Here is a 6,000-nt window from a genome sequence, read left to right on the forward strand (position 1 = left end):
GATGCGTGGGAGACGCTAAGACGCGAGGATCACCCGCAAGCGACGACGACGCGAGAACCACGACATAAAAGTTATTGGGAAAGGTCGACGTAACAGATGAGTTAGGGCTAGGTTTCCCCACAAAAGAAAATTGATAATAAAACTCAAGTAGAGAAACTAATAAGAAAAATCAAATTAAGAGGTAGCTGGAGGCTACAGAGTGCCGCGTCACAAGCAGACTCTAGTACATTCTCAAACGGCCCCAAAATGGGCGCCGGAGTGAATTCACTACTGGAAGGACGCGTGCACTCACAACGAAATAAGACGCTCACCGTGATTTCGCGAGAACACCAGGCAGACTCGTCAGGACCCTCAGTACGGCGACGTCGGAAATAAAGCCGGAACAAACGGGCACAACACCACCACGTACTTTGCTTTTGTTCGGTCAAATAGCTCGGAGAGCGAAAGAAAACTTAAATGGCGCAGAGCGACCTTATCGGAATAAATTCCAGCGAAGAGTGTTCGTCGGGGCCGTACATCACCCCGAGAAACCCCTAAATTTCTCCTTCTCCCACCCGATCACGTGATAGAGCGCGAAATCCAGGGGATTCGACAATTTGAGTATTTTTTACAATGGTTTTAATTCCAAAATCCTTAGTCCCAGAAGCTGGGACTTGCGCCTCGCGGTCGGTGGATATGATCCGCGTTGAGCGGCGCAGGAGTCAACATAATCCGATGCTCCCTCAATGTTGTAGCATCGGTTTTTTACTGAGCGGCCTTGTGCCGCCGTTCCATCGGTGAGGTGGTGGGGGTTCGCACGTAGAGGCCTGAGATGCCTGCTGGCGTGCGACGATCGTCTTTCGCGTCCTACGTGGTGTGAGTCTCCCCGACTCGGTGCGTGCTCGTCAGTGTGCTGCTCCTCAGCCATCGCGCCGTCTTGTAGCTCTCCCCGAGGCTCCGCTCCGCTCCCGTCGCCACGAAGCTCACGTAACCCGCGGTGAGCGCGATCGACAGAATTCGAGGGAATGGAAAGAAGGAAAATAGTCAAATAACAAAAATAAAAATAAATTGACAGTTGTAGCTCTGGGTGATCCGACTCCTCGCTGGGGTAAACGACTAATCTTCCCCCCATGATCCGCGGTCAGTTCAGGCGAGGAACAGTACATGATTTTTATCATGTTACAACACATATAATTTATATACAACTTGTAGCTAATTGACAATATTTTCATATATACCGGCATATGTTCTATATTTTGACGTAAAATTTCCCCATATTAGATTTCCTGGCGAGTTAAATTTCGCTCCACGATTACTCCTTCCGATTTGTTTGTCAATTGTGCCTAACCCTTTTCACTGTGTAATGACGGCAAAAACTTAGTTACTGGACATCTTGAAAATCACATTCTCGAACGTCCTATTTACCCATGTGATATCTGGATATCGTTCGATAATTGGTGGTAGGGGAGACCGGGGCAAAGCGGGGTAGCTAAGACAAAGAAACGCGTGTCAGAACTTCTATCATACTTATATTGCCTTTTAGCAATCACTATTCACATTCTAAAATTATCAACTCGTGTCTCCAACGTATTGTAGTTGGGGGCACAGTGGGGTAATATCCAAAAAATTTCAAATAATTATAAATGTTGTTTCTTCGTTTTTCATCTTCGAATCTCCCAAAAATGACAGAAAAACTCTGAAATCGGTAGGGTTTTAATGAAAATACTCAATATGGCCGCTCATCTGGGTGTTTGAAAGAATTGAAAAATTTTCCACAAGTCTTCCATTTTTCAAAAATTTTTGCGTAGTATTATTCGAGTTATTTTTAGCTGTTTTTGACTTTTTATTAATCCTTGATCGACCCCTCGTTCACCTCGTAAATTTTTCAATTTTGGCCTTTTTTTAATGTACCCCACTATGTCCCGGCCAACCCGCTTTGCCCCGGTCTCCCCTACTAAATTTCCGGGGTTTTTCTTCTGAAATAAAATCACCAGTTTTGAATTCTCAGTACAATGTCTTTTATAATCATGTATTTCGTGAAATCATAATTCTGGAAACTAGAACCCGTCTTCTCTGCGCCTGTTCACACCCCAATTACTCCGAACGACCAAAAAAAGGTTGTTACACCAAAAACAAAAATTACTTCTCACCAGTACAAACCGGTACTTGGGGGAAGTTCACTTTTGAAAAGTTCTAAAAATACTCGTCCCAAGTACATTTTGTGTTTTTGGGTGAAGTACCACATCTGCCGATCGAGTAGAAATGGTACTAGGAGGAAGTAGTATCACTACTTACTACCAGTACTTTTAGTACTTTTCACAAGTACCAAAGGTACTAGCGAAAAGTAATTTTTCAACTTCTCTCAAGTTCTTTTAGGACTTCATTTCATTACTTCCAATTGATTACGTTATTTAAAAAAGTGAATATCATTACCGGATGGAATGGGCTTTCTTACGCATTTTTGTAAATAGAAATGTTCAGCAGAAGATATTCTGTACAAAAACATCAATAGATTGCGATTTTTATGAATGTTTTCGAGAATTATGGGTTTCCAACCTACAAAATTTCAATTTTGTTGAGATTTTTATGTTTTATATTGTTATCAACATTTAAAAGACTTCAAAAAATTATTTTCAATTTCTTTTCAATTTTATTACAGTAGAGTCTCCCTATTATTCTTACTCCCTATGATTTTAGTTGGGGAAGTTGCCTTCCCCCACCACTGAGTCCGTCGACGTGTAGTGGTAAGTGCGTGTGTCCCGCTGCGCGACGGGAATGCGCAGTGGAAGACTCTTCGGTGCCACCCGTCATGTGTTATGTATAGCCTCGTGTTTTATCGTTTATAACCTCAACATGTCCCCGATGAAAACAAATTTGAAAAGGAAATCTCCAGTTTCAGTGGAGTTACACATTAAAATAAAAGCCGTAGAGGAGGTAACAAGTGGAACTCCAGTTTCAGCAATTGCTGAAAATCGCAACGTCCATGAGACCACTGTGAAATCGTGGGTGAAACAAAAAGACAAACTCGAGAAATGGAAAAACGAGCTCGAAAATGTTCTTCCTCAATCAAGAAAAAGATTGGTTAAATTGATTGGTGAAACCAGTGAACATCTGGTGGTTAGAGCACTGTGGTGTTCGATAATAAAAACAATTAAAGAGACAAAAGAGCCATTCTAATCATTTCACCCTCTGGATTTCATTTCATTTGACAGGTTGAGGTTATGGTTGCTCCCACTACAGGAAAAGTGAAACAGATTCCACTCTCTCTCTCTCTCTGTTTCTCTCTTCTCAAGTCAAGCCCTGCATGGAAAAGTCGGGGGTCCCAGGCCGTTTCAGTACGCCAAATTCTCAGTCTCAAGGCCAAAATAATAGGGAGACTCTACTGTACTCATAAAACGGGAATTATTCGGATTTTTAAATTTTTGACGAAATTCGGTTTTTAGAAGAAATAGAAAAAACATTTTTGAGTTCTTATACTCAATTTATATTGAGTTTACTTGGTACTTTTGAAAAGAACCAACCAGGTACTCACAAACAGTACAAGTAATTTTTTTAATTGTCCCGAGTAACAAAATACTTATGACAAGTGGGTTCTCGGAATTTGCACTTATGAAATGACCCTTCTTCGCCAGCGAAAGAGCGAGAGCGCTGAGTTAGAAAAAGATGCGTGTAGTTTCACGGATAATCACACACGGCAAAGTACCGGGTAAACAGAATACTATTGCGCACAGTCCTCGCGCATTGTAGATAGAGAGCGGAAGAGGAGAGCGGAGAGAGGAAGAGAACGGGCATAAAGGGGAATTGTAATGGTGGGGGAACACCTCCCCTCGTGTGGTGGGACAGTGTGCACTTACGTAGGTGAGCAGTTACGGAGGTCTCACTGTACATCAAGATAGGAGTACCCGAACAAGTATGAGTATTCGAACACATACAAATAATTATTACTTATATCTAAATTTTTATATCGTTTTCCTCCTTTTTTTTTACTCACAATTAAATTTTGGTAGAAACAGAAAACTATGATCTTAGTCGAATCTAACCTTACTCTGACGCTTGTGATCCTTATTTTTACCTGTAATCTGACCCTTGTTACTTTTATATGCGCCCTTAACCAGACCCTTATGATCCTTCATTTTGGAGTCTCAATTTCGAGTACCAAATTTTCATCACCAGAAAACGAATTGTATTTTTATAAAATTTTTGTTCATAAATTGGATGAAAAGTCCAAAAACCATTGAAACAGGATATACGCCCTTTTGGTTGTCAAAAAGGATGTCTTTGGCACTTACGCCTGCTCTCCTCATTGATCAAAAAGTCCACGATGTCTTTTTCAGAATGAGCGTATTCACTTGCCTGTAACTGTAGGTAACTACGCTGAGTAATCTATATGAAACAGACCATTGGCCTACTTGGACATTCCTAGCTAATCGCTGGAATAAATCCAGCGCATTCTGCATGCACACAATAATCGGATGTGGAGGATGGAGAGGTGCTGAGTATGGTTTACGTGACGTCATTTGATGCACCTGTCCTTCGTCTTCCATGTATGGATCGATTCTTAATCGAGTACTGCCAGAATCAGTTAATGTTAGAAACTGAAATTGCCTGGTATGAGGTAGAATATTCCAGTCTTTTCAACTAAGAAAATTTGGAAGTATAGGTAGAATTGACGATGAATCTACGGTTATCGAATGAAAATAAATGCATCGCTTCACCCACAAGGGAATGTGCAACTGGAACATTCTCGAGATTTTCAACATTTCAAAAAACGTCTGTCCACTTCTTCGTAAGTTTTGACGCATCACTCTCCTGAAGAATGCATTTCAAAACAACTTTCATGTGCAGATAGCACGTGTGAACCGCTCTCACGGCATATGGAATATTTTGAAAAGTCTGGAAAGCCTCCGCTCTTTTATTGAGATAGAACGAGAGTCAATATCTGTTTATTGAAACTTGCAAACCATTTTTCGGAGTACATCATGTAGACCCTACACAGCAAAGTCTAAACACAACCTCTGACTGTGAATGCGCAATCAATGTGCAGCATATTGTTGTATTTTTTGCAATTCCCACATCGTATATATGATGAGGACGAAAAATAAGTCTACGAATCACAGGGGAAGTCTGTTCCACTTTGGATTCACCTAACACCAAGGTAATGTAGCCAATTCAACTTCAGTGCATAGCTCTGATGCATTGTTCTAGTGCTTGAGCTTATGATACGATCAATCGAGTCACAATTCTATTTCCATCTTTCCTTTTATCTTTATACTTATTCAGCCTGTCGAAGTAAATATATCCTCGTTTATTGCCCAGACAAGTGATATGTGAACGAGTGTCAAGCAATGTTTGACGAGGCGTAGAGAATGACCTGTTGTTCCTTTTATTCTTCTTTATCGGGCGTAACATTTCGCGCGCCAACTATTGCTAATTCCATTTGTGCTCATATTGATCCATTTCGTTCCGTGACCCGGAAATAATATCCCTGTTGGAGCTGGAGGTATATTTCAGGCTACGAATGAAGCATGAAATAATTGGTGGGATAGTTGTTACCGTGTATTCGATAGAGGATGATCAATAACTGTAATGTTCAATGTCAGAATGTACAGAGAGTAGTTCGAGTTTTTTGTCATGTTTCATTAACCAATTTGAGTAATTAGTGGATAAGAAATAGGGGAGGTAATATCTTCCATTACAATTGTTTTCAGAATTCAATAGAGTTTTTCAACAGTAATGCAATTCTAATCAAATTTACATCAGGGTGATAGAATTCGAATCTGATCATAACGATTTCAGGCAGTCGGACCTCAGTTCATCTTCATCTCAGGGTACTCTGCTCCAATTGAAATCAGGGTAATCAAATCTGAATCTGATCAAAATTATTTCAGATAGCCTGACCTCATCACGGAGAAAATTGTTTGGTTCATCAACTAATTGTTGAAATTCAACAACTGGTTGGTAATTCATTTTAACTTCCCGGGCAGGGAAGTTATTGTAATGCCCCCGAAAATGAAAAATCGA

The sequence above is a fragment of the Diachasma alloeum genome, unplaced genomic scaffold, assembly GCF_001412515.2.
Source record: "Diachasma alloeum isolate Michigan unplaced genomic scaffold, Dall2.0 Dall_scaffold_00433, whole genome shotgun sequence".
In the NCBI taxonomy this organism is placed as follows: domain Eukaryota; kingdom Metazoa; phylum Arthropoda; class Insecta; order Hymenoptera; family Braconidae; genus Diachasma; species Diachasma alloeum.